Source organism: Gossypium arboreum, chromosome 4 (assembly GCF_025698485.1).
Source record: "Gossypium arboreum isolate Shixiya-1 chromosome 4, ASM2569848v2, whole genome shotgun sequence".
NCBI classification, from domain to species: domain Eukaryota; kingdom Viridiplantae; phylum Streptophyta; class Magnoliopsida; order Malvales; family Malvaceae; genus Gossypium; species Gossypium arboreum.
This window is the reverse complement of record NC_069073.1, coordinates 53,526,719-53,553,097: the sequence shown is the minus strand read 5'-3', so window position 1 is coordinate 53,553,097 and position 26,379 is coordinate 53,526,719.

The window sequence follows — 26,379 nt, the reverse complement described above, 5'->3', positions numbered from 1 at the left end:
ACAGCTTGATCAAATTGGAGTAAACAATAAAATTAAAAATATGATATAATTGGTTATGTTGTAAACATATTAGATTCCTTGTTTGTTATTTATATACTTACTTACTAAGCTATAAGCTTACTTTCTTTTCTCTCCTTTGTCTTATAGTGTCATCCAGCTAGCACAGGAGTTAGAGATCGTAGAAGATCCGCCCGCACTATCAATACTCTTGGTATCTGAACTCAACATTTTGAAATATGGCATGTATAGCAGACTTAGTTATTTTGTTACGTGTCATAATTGTCTAGGTTTAAATTACTACTTATAGTATCAAACTAATCATTTTATACGAAGCCTTTGAAATTGGTTTGTATTGTTAATGGCATATGTTATAATGATCCATGATCAAATTGCACGCCATATTTTTCTTGGGTTTTATTTAATAGTATATTCTATAATTTGTTAATACCTCGTACCCTGTTCCGGCGACGGATACGGGTAAGGGGTGTTACAATGACTATATGTTATACTATTAGATTTGATTTAATTCTAGAAGGATTAAATATATTGGATTATTATCGAATGATATATGCAATTATTCGAAAGAATATTTGCAGCACTCTAGACGTAGAAGTTGCAATCTGTAAAGGGAAAGGAAGAATAAATTGTCTATCATTGTAAAGTTCTGTAGACATACAAAAACTCAGAATGATAACTTAAAGTCTGGCTCTCGAAAGAAGCAGACTGCAGTAGTGAGTCCTTAAGTAGTAGAAAGAACAAGATTTTGCTATGACATTATTATAATATACAAATAAAGCCTGAGTAATTCCAACCTTTATCATTCAATAGTACAAATCTTCCCCACTTATTCTTTGAGAATTACCACAGCATTTAAATTGTCCTAGCTTATTTTCATTCATAATTGATTTATTAAGTCATTCATTAAATTTCTTTATCAATTTGTGATATGTTTCTTTTGTGCAGTTTAATTAGCCAATTTCATAGTAATAGTATAACCAATTATTTTAATCAATTCCGATCCCTATGGAGACAATACTCACTCATCACTTTATTACTTGCTTCGACGTGTATACTTGGACATTCGCATTACACATTCATACATGACACCAGCCTTTGCAGTTAACCCTCTTATGCACATTTCATTTGTTTGGCGAATCACGAAATTTACTCCTTATTATGGATTCTATTGTACAATCTTTTTAAAGATAGTAGTTGGATACATTCCTCAAAATGATATCATACAGATACTACTCTTGGCAGATTTTTATATTAGTTCCGGTAGGCTGTAAGAACACTAGTCATATCGTAACTTCAAGTTGATCCATACAAACGAACTTGGTCTAATGAATGCAATTTTTTAGATCATCCAACAGAAACTTAGATGATTTCAATACATATTGTAAAGAATTCCACGTTTGGTGAACACTTACACCACCCATGATTATAGATATGCCAGGCTCTCTGTCCTAATAGGTTACTACAATAGATTCATCAGTCAAGTACATTGCCAAGAACTCTTTAAGAAAACGCCTTACAGGCATACCTAGATCTCGTGACAAAGGCAGACTAACAACTCGCCACTTAGACGTTGCAGAATTTTCCATATAAGCTTTCTAGATGATTTGGTACAAAGGTGTAACACCCCTCGCCCATATCCGATGCTGGGACATGGTTCGAGGTGTTACCTGACTTAACTCAATCAACTATACAAAACCCGATGGTAAAATTTTGATAAATTTTAAAACTTTTACTTTCATAAGCAATTAGTTCCTTGAATGGGCTTAGAGGCCCAATACATACATTCGAGATGATTTAGACTTAACTGAGAATTTAAGAAAAACTTGGTAAAATTCATGCTTTATGGCTCCACACACCCGTGTGACTCGAAACACGCCCACGTCCTCAGCCCATGTGCAACACTAACTTTAGGGCAAGGCCATGACACACACTCATGTGGCCTACCTGTGGTCAATACTGACTTATAGGCACGGCTATGGCACACGCCCGTGTGGCCTAACCGTGGACAATACTGATTTAAAAGTTTAAGTGCAGGGGGACACACAGGCATAACATACACCCATGGGGCTGAGTCGTGTGTCACACACGGTCTAAACATACACCGTGTGTCTTGCCTGTGTGGACAAACTAGGCTATCTTCCAAGCCATTTTGTTACCCAATTTGCACAACCTATACAAGATCATTTCAATATGCTAATTCCATCCCAAAAGACATCAATTCATCCATAGAAGGAACATCATGTACATTTGCCAAAATGAATAATAGTCATTATCTGGCTTAATACAAAATGAAGGGCGTTATCTTAAGCCAATAAACATAAACAATTCTCACTAATACAACTCCCTAGTCTAGCCCTATACATGCCATAATCAAAAATATAAATCCAACTATACTGAGTATTACGGCTAATAGTGTGATCGATATCTCTGACTTCAAGGGATCCTCGAGCAAAATGGCAGTACTGAAAGAAAAGGGAAGGAAAGAGAGTAAGCATAAAGCTTAGTAAGTTGCATATAAATATATATACAAGAAAAGCTTCACCATTTATCAATTATGCTCATAGCTCAAAGGTAAGTATAAACTAGACTTACTCATTACCATCAACTCAAATCATATTTTCTAATCAAGCTCATTACTCATGCGTACCAAATAGGTACCTGTAACACTTACAACATTATCATAATTTCCTTATTAAATATCTTTCTTAACTCTTAAAGTTGAACCTTTTGGAATACTACCGGTTATTCTATAAGCCTGATACATGGGTTAAGTTGCTGCTGCCATGTCCCAGACATGGTCTTCGCTAGCTATCTCTATCGAGGCTGATGCCATGTCCCAGACATGGTCTTACACTAACTCTCATATATAAGTACTGATGCATGTCCCAGACATGTCTTACACTAGCATGAAACTTAGCCGATGCATTTCCCAGACACGTCTTACACTGGCTAACATCATCGAGGCCGATGCATGTCCCAGACATGTCTTACACTATAACTAACCTCTATGCCGATACCATGTCCCAGACGTGGTCTTACACGGGCTATCATGATGTGGCTGATGCATGTCCCAGACACGTCTTACACTAGCCCTCGTCTCAATGCCGATGCCATGTCCCAGGCATGGTCTTATATTGGCTCTCATATAACCCAATGTCATGGCATGAATATCCGGTTTGTTTCCTGGGGTTCTTATTGGATCTTTCGACTTTCTAAATCATAAATACGTATACTTAGTTCCAATTCTATAAATTTTTGCTATATCAATTCAATAACAATCGAATACATGCATTAATAATAAAGTTGTATTATTTACACACAACTTACCTCGATTTACAAAAAGTATTTGACTAGTCGGCTTAATTGGATTGCTTGGCTTTGCCCCGGTCTAGGTTCGGTTTTGGAAAATCTTGATCTATAATAACAAAATGCACTCATTCGGTCATTAAACACAATTAGGCTATCTAAAATTTACATATTTGGTAAAATGACCATTTTCCCATAGACTTTAGCAAAATGACCATTTTACCCCATGCTCAAAATTTGATTTTTATTAAATTTCTTCGTATTTCAAGCCTAGCTAAACTCTTTTTTACTACTAGAGCAACCCGAAATTCTCACTATTTCACACACTTATTACTTAATTTACAACTTATGCAAAAATAGTCCCTTTAGGTGTTTTCATGCTAACACCCTTCATAAAAGTTGTTTATAATACAACTAGGACTCATATTCCTCCATAAAAACTCAGCATATACCACAAATACATCCATGGCAAAATCCTAAACTCTTGACCATTTTGTAAGATACCACCCTCATTTGAAAGCTCATGCTTCAATGGTCTCAAAAGTGTAAAAATCTTAAAGAAAACTAATTAAAATTACTTACTTATGAGTGCTTTAAGTTGCTGCCGATTTTTGAGCTTTCAAACCTTAATATTTGATGATAATTTCGGTGAAGAAAGAAGATGGAAAAGAACAAAATGATAGCTAGGCTTTTAGGCATTATTTTATCAGCAAATCATGACATCATCTACCTAATACTTTGACCATTTGTTTAAAATCAATCACATGGCCGGCCAACACTAATAAAAAGGGTGTAATTGCCCTTTAAAAGCCCTTAATTTTGATTTTCTAGCTATTTAACACATTTGGGTACTAAAATGTAACTTTTTCCCTTTTTACAATTTAGTCCTTTTTCGCAATTGGGCTTGAAAATATTAAAATTAACTTACCAAATTTTTCATGTACTAATATAATCGCACTATAACCTCATAAAAATAATAAAAATAACTTTTCTATCTTCGAATTTGTGGTCCCGAGACCACTGTTCTGACTAGGCCCTAAATCGGGTTATTACAAAAGGTTTTCCAAAAAACTTTTCCCGCTAAGGTTTCCTAAATAACATGCCACATAGGCTTTTTAGATAATTCGCCCTAAGGGCTTTACTAGTAACTTGCCACCAAGGCTCTGTTTGGTTTGCCACCCAGGGCACCACATAAACTATCATTTTTTGCAATATGGATTTTCCTAAACTTAGCATCACGCGAGGTTTGCCCATCATCACCCCTGGACATGCAGAAACCCTAGTAGACAAATGCAGCTCATTTGCCATTTCCAAAATGTGCCATGGTCTTTCGACATATCTGTCACATTGGCCTTTTCTCGTGTTTACTATCTTAACAAACCTCATGTTTATGGACCCAATGACTACATTTTCTCCAAATTGGCCTTCGTGTTTACTGTCTCGACGGACATCATTAAATCACCACTGTGGGCCCATTGTCATATCACGTATTTTACCGACACTCCGCTCGAACCCTCTCATCACCAACCATACTTTGTCATGCATCATTCAATTAACATAATGGACACATTTACATATATTTCACTAATACAGACAATAGAATCATACTTCCCAACACATAATTTGTTAGAGTATGTCCAAAGACCAATCATGAGATGATTGTAATCACATATTCGTTCTATATTGTTTATTAATAAAAGGCATTGCCATTATTATTTCAGTTTCACTTTTTGTGTATGTAAAATAAATTGATTTATAATAATGTCCCATGAATAATATGATTATTCTTAAAAGGTCCTTAGTCAAGTATTATTGTGGGCTTGGACAACAATAATGCATTAAGACTAATATGTAGTTGATTGATGACAAAGTGTTGTCATTGACATAGGGATGTCAAAATCAATACATGAGTATATGTTAAAGAATGACATATTGCACTGGCCCACTATGAGTATGTTTATTGGATTATTATATAATAGTCACAACATTATTCATAGTGATAACTATGTATACGATCCTTAAACTTGAGATCATCATTGTCCCAACATAGTGAGTCGTATATTTTGATATAGTCAAATGTCTACTGGAATAGATTGTACTATAAAGACTGATGTTGGGTATGCCACAATCTATGTAGTGGGATATGATTGATTATGATAGGATTTGTTCCTCCTATGTAATGGGAGCAATATCTTAGGCCACTTGATGACGTGAGACTAGAAATGCATGGCCATGCTCAAATAAGTTAATATGAGATATTACACTTATTTGTTTACTGTAGTCTACTTCGGGTATCAAGAAACATGAGATTGGACTTTGCAAGTGTGACTATTCCATGACTTGTGCCCAATCGAGATATAAAGGACAAGTGGATATAATATATTAAAATTTATCACAGAAAGGTTATGTCGAACCATGACTTCTTGCAACTTGGGTAGCGATGATGCATTGCTAAATGCCACTCATTTCGTGTAATGTTAGAAGTGTTCTAGTATTATTACCAAATTTACAAGAGCCTATAGGGTCACACCCTATGGTTGAAATGAACAAAATCTAAACATAGTTGGTATTAAATTTAACCATCATGAGAATTATATTAATTATTAAATTAAATTAATTTGATAGTTAAATAAAAACACAAAGATATGTACAAATTCGTTGTATAAGAATAGAGAACATAGTTAAAATAAATGTATGAATTTGATTCATGTAAAATATTTATATATTGTTTACCGAAATTATTAAAATAAAGTGTTATAATAATTTTGGTTAAACATAAAATATATGGAAATTAATATCTTTTGGAAAGGATATTAAATTATGATATTTTCCATATATTTTCTGGCACCAAAGAGGGGTGATTCTGGTTTTAATATGGATATTAAATAAAATGGAATCATAAAAACTCTAATGTGATAGAGTGTTACCAATATAAACCATGAAAAAGAAAAGAAGACTAGGTTTAGCAGCCATATTTTTTTTTCAAAAAACTCTCTAAAATGTTCAGAGAGATTTTTTGTTCATTCGTTCATAACTGGGTGGACTATGTAGAGGCTGGGATGATTCTGTTGCGGTTTTGGATCGACAACGTGTGAATGGGATTAAACCAGCACCGGTTCCTTCATATTTTTCATATTTTGAAAGGTATATTTTCAAACCTTTGCTTCTTGATTCGTTCCTCATGCACAAATTCCTAGTTTGTATCGCCAAGATTATTTTTCTGCTGAGCCACGGGGAGTCCCGACAACCCAATATAATTTCTCATGCATACTTACCACTCACCATCATATTCATGCAGCACATCATACATTTCAATAGAAACATACAGATATTTCACAGAAAAGACACATACACACACATGCATACAACAATTCTTCAAGAAGGTATGCACAACTACATGGACATCAACCATACAAAGAATTGCCATAAATTAATGTGCAAGAGTCGAGTCCAAAGACTCACTTGAGACCCGCCTTTACCTCGGCCCAGAGCTTCTACTTGGATCGTCCCTTCCAATCCAACAGCAACAACTACTTACAAGATCATGGAATTTTCTTTAAAATCCCCATTTACAGATAGCTTACTAACGTTTCAACTATATGCAACCCCTATGTCGGGCCTTCCTCTAACACCCTATTGTTCTTACATCTTTGAACATCTTTACTCTTCAAAAATTGTAACATATAAAGCTATAAGACTTACTAGAAGGTTGAATCATTTATTAATTAAATGAAATCTTAGCTCTAGTTTAATCATCTAGATTAATCAAAATCTAGGTTAGAAAGAAGGACCAGAACGTCGAGTAGAAAGAAAAAACCATCAAATGCCCCCTTACATTGTCTATATATACTCTCGGTCTCTCTGATTTCCTTACCAAATCCGAGGGTAGGTAAAAGAAAATCCGATGAAGATCCATGTTACTATTTGACCAGTTATGGGGAGGGTCAAATCAATCCAATTGACTCCCAAGTAATCTCGTTATAAGAACCAACTTGAATAGTGCTTAAGCAAACTGAGTGCATTATCCTTGCGATATGGCGTGGTCTTATAGATAGGTAAGTCTCCAATAGATTTCTTAGACACTTGGTAGGCTCTTTTTGCTCAGTTAAAACTCTAAGGCACACTCTTTCTTAGGTGTACTTGTAACCCCTCAAATTGGGCCTACACGTTATGGCCCAATCTAAGTGATCACATGGGCCATGAAAATGGCTAAAATGTGAGTTGAAATAAACGAATTTACTTTTTAAAACACGTAATTTATATTTCTTTAGAATTTGTTTATTTAAAACATAATATTGAGAAGTAATCTTTCTTATTAATTAAAAGATCTTATAATTATTTTAAAATTTTAGATTCGATAAAATGAGTTTGTAGAAAATGAATTTTATTAAGAAAACATCAAAACAATTTATCCATATCAAAAACCCATGCTAAAAGTCCAATCATCCATAGTTTTTAAAATAAAAAATCCATGCCACAGTTCAATGATAAAACACAAATTAAAGTCCTAAAATAATAAAATAGTCCATAGCTATAAAAATCATCTATTTTCAAGAGCCGCTCCGATGTCTGAATCTGAGTTCTAGCCATGAATATTATTTGAAACACATAAGTAGCATGGGTGAGCTTTTAAGGCTTAGTATGAGATCACCTCATAATATACATATATTTGCATACACATCAACTAATATATCAAACATGACATAATCATACGTCATCAAAATTATGGAATTTATCATTGATAACTATGCATGAACATATCAATGCACATTTTAAAAAAAATTCCTACATATCTCCGTTACACACGAGTTCCCCAGCACTCATCCATCCAAACACCAATTGTGGTCATGCCACCATTGATTTGCAGATAAACTACCACTGAATTGTAGATAAACTACCACTGAATTACAGATAAGCTACCACTGATTTGTAGATAAACTGCCACTGATTTGCAGATAAATTGCCACTGATTTGCAAATAAACTGCCACTGATAACATTGATGTGGACAAGTTACCATGAATTTGTAGACTTACTGCCATTGCTTCCAGCTTTCACATAATCCCACCCCATGCATGTGATATGATGATTTCACTTATTACACATGTAAATCACTTTATACACTTATGCATGTAAACATTCTCTCATAATCACTTACATAATATTCACTTTTAACATGAATGACATGCTTTTTCAAATTAGATCATAAATCTTGATTTATTACACATATATACACATATACCACATATATTTAAATAATCACATATAATACATGATCTATACATCACATATCATGAGCATGAGATCTACATATATAACACAATCACAATCATAAGTATATAAATTTTCACGTATTTCATAAATCCGCTTGATTAGAACACTTACTTGGTATCCATCTCAATAAGTTATACAACTTTTTATAAATGTTTAGTGTATTAATAAACATACATTGATGTCACACAAAAAAATAGTATCGATCCCACACCTTAGATTGTAGATTCAATTTGCTTCAACCCTTATTAATTGGTTTCACTCGATCTACCTCGCAAGACGAGCTATCACATAATTAACACATATTAGTATGGATCTTTGAAAAAGTTTCGTCACTTTATTTTTCTATCATTGAAAGTCTCATTACTTACTTTCATGATCTAAGACTTTTGAAAGGAGAATTTTCGTTGCAAAGTTAGGGGTCTCCCCTATGATTACTGTTTGGTCCTTCAAAACAATATGATGTAGCATTAGTATAATAGTACATAAATAATTAATATTAAAAAAATACCACTATGACTCATGGCACTATACCATTAGGCCATGTTAAGAAAATACTAGAAAAATGAGTTTTATGACATAAAAATGATCCATACTTACATCTGGTCAATTCAAATATAATGATGAATTGAGAAGGAGTGATTTTGGAGAATCGAGTAATCTATAATGTATCATTGAGATAAAAGAATAAGTTTGATTATTTCAAAATGAGAATTGGCACAAGGAGAGGAAAACAAAAAGAAAATAAAGATTTTGATCATTGGTTGTGGCGACGGGGGCGGCTTGACGATGGTGATGCTATGTTCAATGGTGACTTGACGGTGGACCAATGGTGGCGGAGTTTGGAGTTTCAGTTAAGAAAATGAGAAGAAAGAAATTAGAGAATAATATAGAAGAAAAAGTAGAGAAGGAAGTGGACTCGTGGTGACACACGACGGTGACTATGGCGAAGCTCATGACAACGATGGGTGGAGGGAGAAAAGAAAAGAGGAAGAGCGGTGGCCACAAGAGGTGGTAATTGGTGGAAGGTTCTTCGGTTCACTATGGAGGAAGAAAAGTGTTTTGGAGGAGAAGTGGTAGTTGTTTTCAAAAATGTAAAGAAAAATGGTGAGAAAGAAATGAATATGATAAAAAAGTGCCAGGGAGAGGGGTTATGAATGACAAAAGCAAGGAAGGAGTTTGGTCAACTCTGGCCAAGTTCAATGTATCAAGCTACATGGTAAGAGGTGAGGTTATGGCAAGGAAGGGGGACATGGAGAAAAAAGGGGATCATGTACCCCTAATTATGGTAATTTGACAAAAAAATAAAAAAATATAAGAGTGTGAACAATGAGGCTTGAACCTTGGACCACTAGGATAAATAATTCGTTACTAAACCACTTGACCATTAATTCCCTTATGTCCAATCTTGTGCATTTAATTTAAAACATGGGAGATGACAGTTTTACTATTTCATAAATAATAAAAAAGTGGGATGTTACAACTTTACCCTCCTTAAAAGAAAATTTCGTCCTCAAAATTACCTGATTGGATAAAGTGAGGATATTGTTGTCGCATCACATGTTTTGACTCCTAAGTGGCCTCACTAGAACCGTGATTCCTCCACAAAACTTTTACGAGTGGAATCTACTTCCTTCGTAAAACTTTATCCATTCTATCTAGACTCTATATCAGTTCCTCTTCAAATGAAAATTTCGGTTGAACTTCAATCTCTTCAAACGGAACTATATGAGAAGGGTTAGATCGGTATCGCCTCAGCAGGGACCTATGAAATACATCGAGGATACGGTTTAACTCTAGAGGTACCTCTAGTTGATACGCCACTAGTCCCACTCTCTTAATGATGTGATAGAGTCCAATGAACTTTGGACTTAGTTCCCCTTTGCGACCAAATCTCAACACTTTCTTCCAAGGTGAAACCTTTAGGAAGACTTGATCACCAACACTGAACTTGATATCCTTCATTTTCAAGTCAGAATATGATTTCTGTTTGTCTGATGCTACTTTCAAATGGTCTCAGATAATCTTCATAGTATTCTCAGTCTCTTGCACTAAATCTGGTCCTAAGTCTTTTTTCTCCCCTAAATCGGTCCAACACAGAGGTGTTCTACACTTGCGTCCATAAAGAGCTTTGTAAGAAGTCATCTGGATGTTTGAGTGGAAGCTATTATTGTAAGAAATTCTTCAAGCAAAAAATGCTCCTCCCAACTGCCTCAAAAATAAAAAACACAGCCTGTCAACATATCCTCTAGAATATGGATAACTCTCTCAGATTTCTCATCAAAATACAGATGGAAAGCGGTGCTAAATTTTAACCTTGTACCAAGAGCTTGATGTAACTTCTTCCAAAACTGAGACGTAAACATAGGATCCTGATCAGGAATGATGGAAACCTTGTACCAAGAGCTTTATGTAACTTCTGTAATGAATAATCAGTATGCACTAGCAGAAAGTGTGTGGACTTGGTCAATCGATCAAAAATCATTGAAACGGAGTCTTCTTCGAGGGTATCAAAGGTAAATCACTCACAAAATTCATGGTGACATTTTCCCATTTCCTTAGAGGAATCTAAATGGATTGGAGCAAACTAGAAGGAAACTGGTGCTCAGCCTTGACTTGTTGGCACGTCAAGCATCTTGCCATAGAGTTAGTAACATAATGGTTCAATCCTGACCACCAATATTGCCTACGAAGATCTCGATACATCTTGCTCCCTCTATGGTGCATAGCATAAGTGTAACACCCCTAACCTGTATCAGTTGTCGGATTGGGGTTCACGGTGTTACCGATCATATCTTAGTTTAGACAAATATGCATTTCATTTCATAACTTAAAATTACAATTTGTACATATATGAAACATATGTCACTTCATTAACCGAATATTATAAGTTTAGATGAAAGTAATTAAGCAGGTTTGTATCAAACTTTATAATAAGTCATATTTATTATTTAATAAACAATCAGCATATAACAATACAACATGTTTCACCAACTCGCTTAAACCATTTTCAAACACAATGATTATTCAATACCAAATATGTGAAAGTCATTACATTTTAAAATCTATCATTTCAACATGATTATAAATCGCATAAACTCTTAGTAAAACCAAGTGAGGCATATTACATAACTTATTATGCAATTACACATACTTATCGAGAACAGTATAATTTAGCCGAATGTGCCATTTAAATATATTTACATAGTGCGTATCTTGCCTAAAAAAAACAAATAAAGTCTACGAGCATCAATTACATACTACAGTAACTGAGCTAATTGATCATTCAATACATGCAACACCTACCATTTAACAACTGAATAATCTAAACTAACATGCATTTGTCCAACTCTTAAATTATCACATTTCATATTTCTATCAACATCTAAAAAATATACCAAGTATATATATATACTACGTTATAAATCTATCATAGTCGAACCCTAATACCTAGAATCACATACGTATACAAGCTTCCATATTCACTTTACCAACAGTCAAATTCATTAAAATGCTTTAACCAAAAACTTGTAGATTGAGACCAAACATAGTAATTAAATTCACATATATACCGCGTATTAATATGTAACACATCCATAGCAATCTAATAGCTCATGACCGATTTTATCATGTCACATTCAAGATCAAAAACTAAACTTAATATATATAATCACATAGCACAATTTGTATATATATTCATGGCATAAGGCATCTCAAACAAAATAAACTTCAACCACAACTAAACTGAAATCAAGTCAAGCAAGATAGTTAAGCCATTTTTGCACGGCTAATTTACAAACATTTCTAAAATAATTAATCCCAAAGCTAGCCTATACATGCCATAATTTTAAGTTTAGCTTAAAGGTACCAAAACAGTAGATAGTGTGATGAGCTTGGCTAACAGTCCCCGAGCTTGTAGCTTGACTCCAAAATCTATAAAACAGAGTAAACACAACACACAGAGTAAGCTATCATAGCTTAGTAAGTTCTAAGCAAACAAATAACCTAATGAAGTTAACCAATTTAACTAAACAGAAACAAATTATTTTATCATTTCACATTTAGATCCAATCATTTATAAATACATATATTCGTATTAAGTATGTATATAAACATATAAAAAAATTATTTCCCTTTTATTTTATCACCTTGACCGAACATTTATATCACCAAAATTCATATAAATTAACCTTTAACTGAAACGCCCCAAATTTTGGGCCTAGATGAAATGGCCTTTGGGTCTCATAAAATTTTCAAGTGAGCAAGAAAATGACAAATAACATGTTGGCTTTAAGGGTTTAAGGAATTTGAAGTGTCGAGGTATGTTGGAGAAGTTTTGGGTTCGAGTTTTGTGCTATAGAAATTTTAATTTAATTATTAAAGGAATCAAGGTTGGGAGTAGTTGGGCATTTAAATAAAGATAGGGGAAAATGGCATCAAAAAGCCTTGTGAAAGAGTGGCTAAGTGACGCCACTTAGGGTGTAGGGAGGTGGCGTTAGGAGATAGCAAGGAGATCCGAGGTTCGAATCCTAGCTTAGTTTTTTTTAAGAGTTTAATTTTGGCCTTCTAGAAGGTTGGAAGTGGCATGAAGATGGACTCCAAAGGGAGTGTTCAGAAGAGAAAATTTAGGAAATAGATTGGGGAGTTATTAGGGAGGAAAACAAGGAGATGATAAGGGGGAAGTGATGGAGTCGAATAGGGAACTGAGGGTCAGGCAATTCGACTATAGGGGCTATAAATAGGTGCCGAATGGGGGGTGGCCAGGTTAATGCTAAATTCCCTTCACCTTGTTGCCAGAAACCCTTTTTCCTAAAAGCCGAAAACCCTTTGTTTTACTCTCTTTCTTTGTGTCGATTTTCCCTCTTTTCCTCTACATAATTTTCATTGTTTCACTTTTGGGTTAGCCGATTCCTTCTTCTATCTTCTTCTTTAATTAGTGCCAAATAAACCTTATTCACCATACTAGTTTGAAAGCCGAAAAGCCAAATCTCCCTTGGGCCGGTTACTGTTTTGGTGTAAGTACCTTATCTCTTTTTCAGCTAGTATTGTTAATACCGATTACTTCCCTCCATCACTATTTCGAATCAACTTTGGTAGGGAATTAGCATCGGATCTCGGGTTTTAGCTCTCTGCCAAATTGCTCATTAAGTGTTTTGCGATTTGGTAAGTATTTCTCTCTTATTAACTAAGGTTGGCCGAATGATCTTAAGTGGGATAAGGGGGTGAATTATGTTGGATGCTAGTCCCCTAGTATTTGGTTTTAATGAGTAAGATTCATGTAAATCTAAGGAGTATGTGAGCAACGAAAAACTATTAGGGATTGGTGTTCAAGGTAAGGTTAAGGGGAGGTTACAGTTTTTTTGGGTAAAATATGTGTTAAGCATACGATTAATGGAAGGATGATATCATTTGTAGGTTGGTTACTAAAGGAATCACAGCACACTTGCTTACCAGGTGTTGACTTACACTGCACACACAAGTAGATCGGCAAAGGCCGAAATGCCGAAAGCCGAAAGTTTGGCTACGATAGTCTTGTCAGTGCGTGAACACTCATAAGGGGGAGATCGATAGGTTGCCTGAGGCCCATGGGTGATTCCATGGACTTGGGTTGTGAATAGGCCAAATGGGTCGGAATGGGCTAAATGGGCCCGAGGGGCTGTTGAGCCCATATTAGGAAAAATTTGATAAGTGATGCTATGTGATAGAAAATTTGTATGTGAGCATGAATATAATGTGATTTGGGCCGAATGGGCCATATAAATGAGATTGGGTCTAATGGGTCATATGATTATGAATTGGGCCTGATGGGCCATATGAACGTGAATTGGGCTGGATGGGCCATATAAATGAGATTGGGCCTAATGGGCCATATGCATGTATGTAGGGGTTTTGGACTTAGTATATGATGACTAAATAAAACTTAATTAAATTGTTGAAACCGTGGACGAGTTATAGGGGTAAGGTGTGGCAATAGGTATATGCATGTCTAGGATTGGATCTAGGGAGAGCTTATGTGACATCCCTAATTTGACCCTAGTCGGAAAGTGGTTTCGGGACCACTAAACCAAGTCTTATAAGTAATTAAAAGTTATATTCTATGTTTATGATGTTAGTAAATGCATGTGTGAAAGTTTCATGCATTAATTTGATCATTTCTATGTGAATTTATTAAAATGGACTTGTATGAAACATTGTTGAAAGGTGATAGGCTAATCTTACAATGGTCTAATAGTACATGCATGCAAAAGAGTGGTTTTGCATGTCAATTTGCCCAAAAAAAGGGAAGAGTGGCCGGCCATGACAAGAATATGGGCAAGGGAACATGTTTCCAACATGTTTAGTTAGTGGATTATGTAGAAAAAATAAAGAAATGAAAAAAATGAGCATGGATGCCCCCTTTTTGTTGCCGTGAGTAGAGGGAAAAGAAAGGAAAAATTTGTTCATCCATTCTCAAATCTTGGCTGAAAATACTAAGGGAAAAAGGAAGGATTTTTGCTTCATGCTTGGTTTAGAAGAGAACTAGAAGGAGATTTGGTCATACTTGTGTCAAGATTAAGGTATGTTTGAGGTTGTGTCATGAGATTCATGCATGTCTTAGTTGCTAACTTGATGTTCATGTTAGCCCATGGTTCAAATCCTTGTTATGCCATGGAAATGGTATTTGGCCAAGGTTGATATTGTGTTAAAGCCATTGCATGCTAAATCTGAAGCTTGTTGATGATACATGTAATGATGGATTGACTACTCTTGAAATTTCTTTTAGCATTCTTGAGTAAGACATGGAGTTTTCTTTGTTTAACCATGACCAAAAATTGAAAGGGGATGGTGTGGGATGTATTCGGCCATGGCATGCTCATAAGTGCGATTTATGCTTGTTGCATGATAGGTAAAATTTGTGTTTTGATATATGTGTATATGTGTTTGTACATGATGTTACAAATGGATGTGAAAATATATGCTAGATTGGGAAAATTTGATTAAATGTTCATGAGATGAAATTAGGTGATTAAAAGATGTTAGTTGACATTGTACATATATATATATATTCGCCATTAAAGTGAGTATGTAGGTAATGTTGAATCAAGTTTTGGTGCATATTCGGTTAGGTGTATAATCGACCAAATGGGCGATTAGTAAGAATGGTTGCCGAATATACAAGCATACATATGCATGTGTAGTTGAATTATGAATGTTTAGCAAGATGGTTAAACTAGTGATTTATTGATTAAGCTCAAGGAGTTAAAGAAGGAGAATCAAGCAAGGGAAAGACGAAGGTCATCGAGTAGCCGACTTGGAACTATTTTACCCAACACGAAGTAAGTCATTAAGCACGTATTTGATATTGCTTAAATGATTGTAAAATTTATGCAATTGTGTTTAATGGGATGATATATATATAAATGAAAATGTATGTGTATGGAGTGATGACATTTGTTGAATGTAAAAGAAATAGTGAAATGTGTAGAAAGTTTGCTTTCGGCACTAAGTGTCGGGCAATACGTGTGTACGGTGATCTGAGATCGGCACTAAGTGTGCGTCTGGAAATATATGGCACTAAGTGTGCAAGCTGAAAAAATCTGACCTTGGGTGTGCGAGCTCGGAGGGTATGGCCTTGTGTGTGCGGGCTTAAATTACGTGGCACTAAGTGTGCGAAATCAAGTAATAAGACTGTGTGTGCATACTCTATATATATGGAGGGTGTGTCTCCATTGAATTGAGTATGGACAGCGGATCGGTAAGTACCTCGAGCTCATGACGAATAGAGAATACGTTCATGCTTGGGGTTGAATTTGGTAAGCCTTAAATCTATGTGATGATTGAAATTGTATGGTTGTGCTGGAAAATGAGTTAATGTGTAAAAATGCTTGATTATCTTGTTGTGTAGAATATGAAATGTGGATGTATGAATTGGTGCAGATTGGACCGAAAGGTCCGAGGTATTATGGTATAGATTCGATATGGACGAGTACCTAGCCTCATTTGTTGTACATGTAGTAGTAACTTTATCGGTGGATTGATGAATGCTTATGACTTACTGAGTTGTAAACTCACTCGGTGTTTTCTTGTCACCCATTTTAGGTCTCTTGGACTCGTATTGTTGCGTGCGTTTCGGAACCGTCGTTGAAGTCATCACACGGCTGAAATCTTGTGGTATTGTTTTTGTTGTTGAAGAACATTTGGCATGTATAGGCTATTATATTTTGTCGAATTGTGGGTTGTAAACTTTAAGCCATGTGAAAATGACCTATGTGGTCGCCGAGTGGGATGCTAGAACCTATAGCCACGAGTCTTAGAAACTCAAATTTTGATAAGGTGGCCATAATTTGTGTCATGTATGATGGATGATTAAGGCCAAGGAAAAATTCATGAAATTGGCATAGTCTCTGCAGTAACTGTTGCGGACAGCAGCAGTGGGATGAGATTGAAAAATCACTAAAAATAGTAGAAGTAGAATTAAATAGTGAGTAAATTATGGAACTGAACCTTGATGAATCTATTTTATATGGACGAAACGAAACGACCATATGAGCAGTATACTGAGAAATATTAAAGTTCTCGTGAGACAGGGCCAGAACGGTTTCTGGGTCCCCTGTCGCGACTTTGAAAATTTACCATAAATTATCCAGAAAGAATTAGAGTCATGCCTTATATGTACAGATTCCATTTTGAGTCTAGTTTCATTAGAAACAAACGGAACCAGTATTAAAGCCCTGTACAGATATATATTCAAGTTGTAACGCGCGAAGGTCAGAGCAGTCGATCCCTGTAACATGGGTGACTTTAACTAATAAACTGTACCAATTGGCCCAACCAAAAATTCTAAAAATAAATCCATGGATGGGTATATGAGTCTAAATTCAGGGAAAATTTACGAAACCAGTTTCCGAGTTTTGAAACTCGAGATATGATTTTTAAGGCGACGGTGACGCAGTTTTCCAGCCTGTCCAGAAATGCCAAATTGGTCGGTACTTTAAGAGGATTTGTCTCGTTAACCCCTCGTGTCCGACACCGGCGATGGTCTCGGGTTTGGGGTGTTACAATTTAATTGGTATCAGAGCTATGGTTTAGTCGATTCTAGGACTACCATAGCGCGTGTGAGTCTAGCTATACATGCCAAATTGTTAGTGCTTAAAAATGTGATGACTTCTGACGGTTGAAATTTTTGTTTTGATTAGTAAATGGAACCCGGGGTAGAGAGACCCTTGGCGGATGACGTTGAAAGTGTAGCGGCTGCTCCGCGCAAGGGACACCGCCTGTTGAGCCTCAGTCATCCATGAATAATCAAAATGAAGGCGAAACAAGCCTTCTTCACTATGATGAATGAGTGGGTCGCATAATATGCCCGAACCAACCCGGCTGTCCAACCATTCCGAATTTAAATACTCCACCCCAAGAGCCCATAATGCCTCCAGTTATTGATCCTGTGAGGGTGAGTAAACCACCTGTGGACTTGATTAGGAAGCGGGGCCGAGGAGTTCAAGGCCATAGTTCTTGATGATGCCGAAAAGGCCGAAGTTCGCTCGATAACACCATTAGAGTGTTAGATGAACCGTCATGCACACCGATGAATGTCTTAAGTGTGCTATATCCTTGTTATGAGACTCACTTACTATTGGTGGAGGACTTTAATTTCCATAGTCCCAAATGAACGAGTTACTTGGGATTTCTTTCAATCCAATTTCGAAAGAAATACATTAGTCAACAGTTCATCGATCGAGCGTAAGGAATTTTTGGAACTCAAGCAAGGCCGGATGATCAGATCTCGAATACTGAACATGAGTTCGTAAGACTTAGTCGGTATGCTCGGGAGTGTGTGGCTGATGAGGTTGCGATGTGCAAAAGATTTGAAGAAGGATTGAATGAAGAGTTAAAGTTACTAGTGGGAATTTTGGAGATAAAGGAGTTCGTGACACTAGTCGAACGAGCACGCAAGGCGGAAGAACTTGGGAAGGAGAAGAAGAAGGCTGAATTTGAAGCAAGAGATTACAGTAAAAGATCGACGAGTAAAGCTCCTTTCTCTACTGTAAAGAAGTTCGGGAGGACACCGAAGAAGTCGAGGACGATCGGGAATTTCCATTAGAGCCCGACCATTGGCGGACTCTGAGCTACTTGATAGCTAGTGTGGGCAATAATCGTCAAGAGAGACACGAATGCCCCCAATGTGGAAGACGACACCTAGGTGAATGTTGGGGTAAGTCCATTAATAGGGCTGTTATGGATGCGGTTCAAGGACCACTTCATTAGAGATTGCACGGAGCTAGATGAGAGGAATAAGATGCAAGGTGCAAGACCTAGTGGAACGACGGTGGAGGTAGGCCCCGAGAATCTCTGGAGGTAGGGGTGGTAATCGAGAGGAGCCTCTAATACGACCGTCGATCCGAGACCCGTGCTCTGCTAGAGCATATGCCATCCGCAGCACGAGAGGAGGCATCCTCCCCGACGTTATCAACGGTACTTTTACTCTCTTTGATACTATTGTGATTGCATTGATTGACCCCCTCTACTCACTCATATGTATGTGAAACCTTAGCATCCAAGAAGACTCTACCGTTGAGTCTCTGAGTTCGTAATTCGAGTGTCAAACCCTTTGGGTCAATACGTGCTTGTTGATAAAGTGTGCAAGAGATGCCCCTAATAATTCGAGAATCCTATTTTCCTACCGATCCGATGCTTCTACCATTTCATGAATTCGATGTTATTCTTGGTATGGATTGGTGACAGTACATGATGCGGTGGTGGATCGCAAAGGAAAACCATTGATTTGAGGAGTGCAAATAATGAGGTAGTCCGAGTCGAGTCTCTCGATTTAAAAGGAGCGCCGTGATAATATCTTCTATGACCGCCGGAGGTATGTGAAAAAGGTGTGAAACATACCTTGCGTATGTGTTTGGAAGTAAAGAGACGGAAAGGAAACTCGAATCGGTACCAGTGGTTTGTGAGTATTCGATGTTTTTCCTAAGGAGTTACCGGATTGCCACCGGTTCGAGAAGTGGAATTGGCATCGGTTGTACGGGTACTACGCCGATTTCAATAGCCCGTATCGTATGGCATTAATGGAATTAAAGGAATTGAAGGTTCAATTGCAAGAATTGACGGATAGAGGTTTCGCTCGCTCCGAGTTTTTCTCCATGGGGCGCTTTGTATTGTTTGTGAAGAAGAAGGACGGAACCATGAGGTTGTGCATCGACTATCGTCAACTCAATAAAGTGACGATAAAGAATAAATATCCATTGCCACGAATTGACGATTTGTTTGATCAATTAAAGGGAGCCTCGGTGTTTTCAAAGATAGATTTGAGGTCGGGTACTATCGGTTGAGGGTCCGAGAATCGGACATACCCAAAACCGCTTTTAGAGCGAGGTACGGTCACTACTGAATTCTTGGTGATGCCGTTTGGGCTCACTAATGCCCTGCGGTGTTTATGGATTTAATGAATAGAATTTTCAGGCCATACTTGGATCGGTTCGTAGTTGTATTTATCGATGACATTTTGGTCTATTCGAGAGATGAAACCGAACATCTTGAACACCGAGGCTAGTGTTGCAAATCTTACGAGATAAGCGTTATACGCAAAGTTCAAGAAATGTGAATTTTGGTTGAAAGAGGTTAGCTTTTTGGGGCACGTGGTGTCGCAGATCGGTGTCGAGGTGGACCGAACAAAATTCTAGCCATAGTCGATTGGAAACCACCAAGGAATGTTACCGAAGTTAGGAGCTTTTTGGGCTTGCGGTTATTACCGACGATTTGTAAAAGGTTTCTCGACGATAGCCATGCCAATGATGAAGCTACTCCAAAAGGATGTTAAGTTCGAATGGACGGAGAAATGTCGAAAAGTTTTGATCAATGAAAGCTTATTTGGTGAAGCCCCAATTCTAGTGCAACCCGAATCGGGCAAAGAGTTTGTCATTTATAGTGACGCATCCCTACTTGGGTTGGGTTGCGTATTGATGCAAGAAGGGCGAGTTGTGGCCTATCGTCGAGGCAATTAAAGCCACATGAGAAAAATTATCCGACCCATGATCTCGAATTGGTCGCCATCGTATTCGCCTTAAAGATATGGCGACATTACTTATTTGGTGAGAAGCGCCATGTGTATTCGGATCACAAAAGTCTCAAATATTTGATGACCCAAAGAGACTTAAATCTGCGACAAAGGCGATGGCTCGAGTTGTTAAAAGATTATGAGCTCGTCATTGATTATCACCCGGGAAGGGCTAATGTGGTTGCGGATGCCTTAAGCCGGAAATCACTATTTACTTTGCGAGCGATGAATGTACACTTGTCTATCCTACCCGACAATGTGTTAGTAGCTGAATTGAAAGCCAAACCATTATTGATACGTCAAATTCGTGAAGCTCAAAAAGTCGACGATGAGTTGGTTGCAAAACGGGATGAGTGTGTTCCGAACAAGGACTCGAATTTCAAATCGATGATGACGATTGTTTGAGGTTCGAAGTCGTCTGTGTGTTCCAAAGAATTGAACTTATTCCAATAATTTTGAACGAAGCCCATTGTAGCCGAATGGCAATCCACCCGGGAGTACGAAGATGTACAATGATTTGAAAGCGTCGGTTTGGTGGCATGGTATGAAACGAGACATCTCGATTTGGTTTGAGATGTTTAATATGTCAACAAGTGAAAGCGGAACATCAAGTGCCTTGAGGATTACTTCACCGATCACGATATCCGGACCGCCATTGTCGGTGAGTAAGAAGGATGCGATTTGGGTCGTTGTCGATAGATCGACTAAGTCGGCTCACTTTATCCCCGACGCACGGATTTTCAATGGACAAACTAGCCGAATTGTACGTTTCTCGATTGTGAGATTACACGGGTGCCTATTTCCATCGTGTCGGATAGAGATCCGAGATTTACCTCGCGATTTTGGAAGAAGTTGCAAGAAGCTTTGGGTACCAAGTTGCATTTCAAGACCGCCTTTCACCCCAAATCGATGGTCAATCCGAACGGATAATTCAAATACTCGAGGATATGTTGAGATGTTGCATCCTTGAGTTTAGTGGTTCATGGGAGCAGTATTTACCTTTGATTGAATTCGCCTACAACAATAGCTTTCAATCAAGCATTAAGATGGCGCCTTACGAGGCTTTATACGATCGTAAATGCCGTACCCCATTATTCTGGTGAACTTAGTGAAGGTAAATTCTTGAGGTTGATTTGGTTAAGGATGCCGAGCAAAAGTTCGAGTAATTCGTGAAAGTTTGAAAGTCGCCGGATCGCCAAAAGTCGTATGCGGATTTGAAAAGAAAAGATATTGAATATCGGGTTGGAGACAAGGTCTTTCTCAAAGTTTCACCTTGGAAGAAGGTGCTTAGATTTGGTCGTAAGGGCAAATTGAGTCCGAGGTTTATCGGGCCATATGAAGTATCCGAACGAGTTGGGCGATCGCATATCGATTAATTTTGCCCCGAGCTCGAAAGGATCCACAACGTTTTCCATGTCTCGATGCTTGACGATATAGGTCGATCCATCATGACGTAATCGCTCCGCTCGAGATTGAGACTCGACCTAATTTGAGCTATGAAGAGGAACAGGTTCGCATTCGATGCGTGAAGTAAAAGAGTTGCTAATAAGAAAATCCCATTAGTGAAGGTGTTGTGGCATAAACACGGAATTGAAGAAGCCACTTGGGAACTCGAGGACTCTATGAAAGAGCGATACCCAAACCTATTTACCGGTAAGATTTTGGGGACGAAAATTTCGTAAGTGGGGAGAGTTGTGACATCCTAATTTGACCCTAGTCGGAAAGTGGTTTCGGGACCACTAAACCGAGTCTTATAAGTAATTAAAAGTTATATTCTATGTTTATGATGTTAGTAAATGCATGTGTGAAAGTTTCATGCATTAATTTGATCATTTCTATGTGAATTTATTAAAATGGACTTGTATGAAACATTGTTGAAAGGTGATAGGCTAATCTTACAATGGTCTAATAGTACATGCATGCAAAAGAGTGGTTTTGCATGTCAATTTGCCCAAAAAAGGGAAGAGTGGCCGGCCATGACAAGAATATGGGCAAGGGAACATGTTTCCAACATGTTTAGTTAGTGGATTATGTAGAAAAAATAAAGAAATGAAAAAAAATGAGCATGGATGCCCCCTTTTGTTGCCGTGAGTAGAGGAAAAGAAAGGAAAAATTTGTTCATCCATTCTCAAATATTGGCTGAAAATACTAAGGGAAAAAGGAAGGATTTTTGCTTCATGCTTGGTTTAGAAGAGAACTAGAAGGAGATTTGGTCATACTTGTGTCAAGATTAAGGTATGTTTGAGGTTGTGTCATGAGATTCATGCATGTCTTAGTTGCTAACTTGATGTTCATGTTAGCCCATGGTTCAAATCCTTGTTATGCCATGGAAATGGTATTTGGCCAAGGTTGATATTGTGTTAAAGCCATTGCATGCTAAATGTGAAGCTTGTTGATGATACATGTAATGATGGATTGACTACTCTTGAAATTTCTTTTAGCATTCTTGAGTAAGACATGGAGTTTTCTTTGTTTAACCATGACCAAAAATTGAAAGGGGATGGTGTGGGATGTATTCGCCATGGCATGCTCATAAGTGCGATTTATGCTTGTTGCATGATAGGTAAAAATTTGTGTTTTGATATATGTGTATATGTGTTTGTACATGATGTTACAAATGGATGTGAAAATATATGCTAGATTGGGAAAATTTGATTAAATGTTCATGAGATGAAATTAGGTGATTAAAAGATGTTAGTTGACATTGTACATATATATATATATTCGCCATTAAAGTGAGTATGTAGGTAATGTTGAATCAAGTTTTGGTGCATATTCGGTTAGGTGTATAATCGACCAAATGGGCGATTAGTAAGAATGGTTGCCGAATATACAAGCATACATATGCATGTGTAGTTGAATTATGAATGTTTAGCAAGATGGTTAAACTAGTGATTTATTGATTAAGCTCAAGGAGTTAAAGAAGGAGAATCAAGCAAGGGAAAGACGAAGGTCATCGAGTAGCCGACTTGGAACTATTTTACCCAACACGAAGTAAGTCATTAACACGTATTTGATATTGCTTAAATGATTGTAAAATTTATGCAATTGTGTTTAATGGGATGATATATATATATAAATGAAAATGTATGTGTATGGAGTGATGACATTTGTTGAATGTAAAAGAAATAGTGAAATGTGTAGAAAGTTTGCTTTCGGCACTAAGTGTCTTGGGCAATCACGTGTGTGCGGTGATGAGATCGGCACTAAGTGTGCGTGCTGGAAATATATGGCACTAAGTGTGCAAGCTGAAAAAATACGGCCTTTGGGTGTGCGAGCTCGTTGGGTATGGCATCGTGTGCGGGCTTAAATTACGTGGCACTAAGTGTGCGGAATCAAGTAATAAGCACTGTGTGTGCATACTCTATATATATGGAGGTGTGTCTCCATTAAATTGAGTATGGACAGCGGATCGGTAAGTACCTCGAGCTCATGACGAATAGAGAATACGTTCATGCTTGGGGTTGAATTTGGTAAGCCTTAAATCTATGTGATGATTGAAATTGTATGGTTGTGCTGGAAAATGAGTTAATGTGTAAAAATGCTTGATTATCTTGTTGTGTAGAATATGAAATGTGGATGTATGAATTAGTGCGAGATTGGACCGAAAGGTCCGAGGTATTATGGTATAGATTCGATATGGACGAGTACCTAGCCTCATTTGTTGTACATGTAGTAGTAACTTTATCGATTGGATTGATGAATGCTTATGACTTACTGAGTTGTAAACTCACTCGGTGTTTTCTTGTCACCCATTTTAGGTCTCTTGGACTCGTATTGTTGCGTGCTCGGAACCGTCGTTGAAGTCATCACACCGGCTGAAATCTTGTGGTATTGTTTTTGTTGTTGAAGAACATTTGGCATGTATAGGCTATTATATTTTGTCGAATTGTGGGTTGTAAACTTTAAGCCATGTGAAAATGACCTATGTGGTCGTCGAGTGGGATGCTAGAACCTATAGCCACGAGTCTTAGAAACTCAAATTTTGATAAGGTGGCCATAATTTGTGTCATGTATGATGGATGATTAAGGCCAAGGAAAATTCATGAAATTGGCATAGTCTACTGCAGTAACTGTTGCGGACAGCAGCAGTGGGATGAGATTGAAAAATCACTAAAAATAGTAGAAGTAGAATTAAATAGTGAGTAAATTATGGAACTGAACCTTGATGAATCTATTTTATATGGACGAAACGAAACGACCATATGAGCAGTATACTGAGAAATATTAAAGTTCTCGTGAGACAGGGCCAGAACGGTTTCTGGGTCCCCTGTCGCGACTTTGAAAATTTACCATAAATTATCCAGAAAGAATTAGGAGTCATGCCTTATATGTACAGATTCCATTTTGAGTCTAGTTTCATTAGAAACAAACGGAACCAGTATTAAAGCCCTGTACAGATATATATTCAAGTTGTAACGCGCGAAGGTCAGAGCAGTCGATCCCTGTAACATGGGTGACTTTAACTAATAAACTGTACCAATTGGCCCAACCAAAAATTCTAAAAATAAATCCATGGATGGGTATATGAGTCTAAATTCAGGAAAATTTACGAAACCAGTTTCCGAGTTTTGAAACTCGAGATATGATTTTAAGGCGACGGTGACGCAGTTTTCCAGCCTGTCCAGAAATGCCAAATTGGTCGGTACTTTAAGAGGATTTGTCTCGTTAACCCCTCGTGTCCGATAACGGCGATGGTCTCGGGTTTGGGGTGTTACAATTTAATTGGTATCGAGCTATGGTTTAGTCGATTCTAGGACTACCATAGCGTGTGAGTCTAGCTATACATGCCAAATTGTTAGTGCTTAAAAATGTGATGACTTCGACGGTTGAAATTTTTGTTTTGATTAGTAAATGGAACCCGGGTAGAGAGACCCTTGGCGGATGACGTTGAAAGTGTAGCGGCTGCTCGCGCAAGGGACACCGCTGTTGAGCCTCAGTCATCCATGAATAATCAAAATGAAGGGCGAAACAAGCCTTCTTCACTATGATGAATGAGTGGGTCGCGCAATATGCCCGAACCAACCCGGCTGTCCAACCATTCCGAATTTAAATACTCCACCCCAAGAGCCCATAATGCCTCCAGTTATTGATCTGTGAGGTGAGTAAACCACTGTGGACTTGATTAGGAAGCGGGCCGAGGAGTTCAAGGCCATAGTTCTTGATGATGCCGAAAAGGCCGAGTTACGCTCGATAACACCATTAGAGTGTTAGATGAACCGTCATGCACACCCGATGAATGTCTTAAGTGTGCTATATCCTTGTTATGAGACTCGACTTACTATTGGTGGAGGACTTTAATTTCCATAGTCCCAAATGAACGAGTTACTTGGGATTTCTTTCAATCCAATTTGAAAGAAATACATTAGTCAACGGTTCATCGATCGAAGCGTAAGGAATTTTTGGAACTCAAGCAAGGCGGATGATCAGATATCGAATCTGAACATGAGTTCGTAAGACTTAGTCGGTATGCTCGGGAGTGTGTGGCTGATGAGGTTGCGATGTGCAAAAGATTTGAAGAAGGATTGAATGAAGAGTTAAAGTTACTAGTGGGAATTTTGGAGATAAAGGAGTTCGTGACACTAGTCGAACGAGCACGCAAGGCGGAAGAACTTGGGAAGGAGAAGAAGAAGGCTGAATTTGAAGCAAGAGATTACCGTAAAAGATCGTGAGTAAAGCTCCTTTCTCGGCTGTAAAGAAGTTCGTGGAGGACACCAAGAAGTCGAGGACGATTGCGGGAATT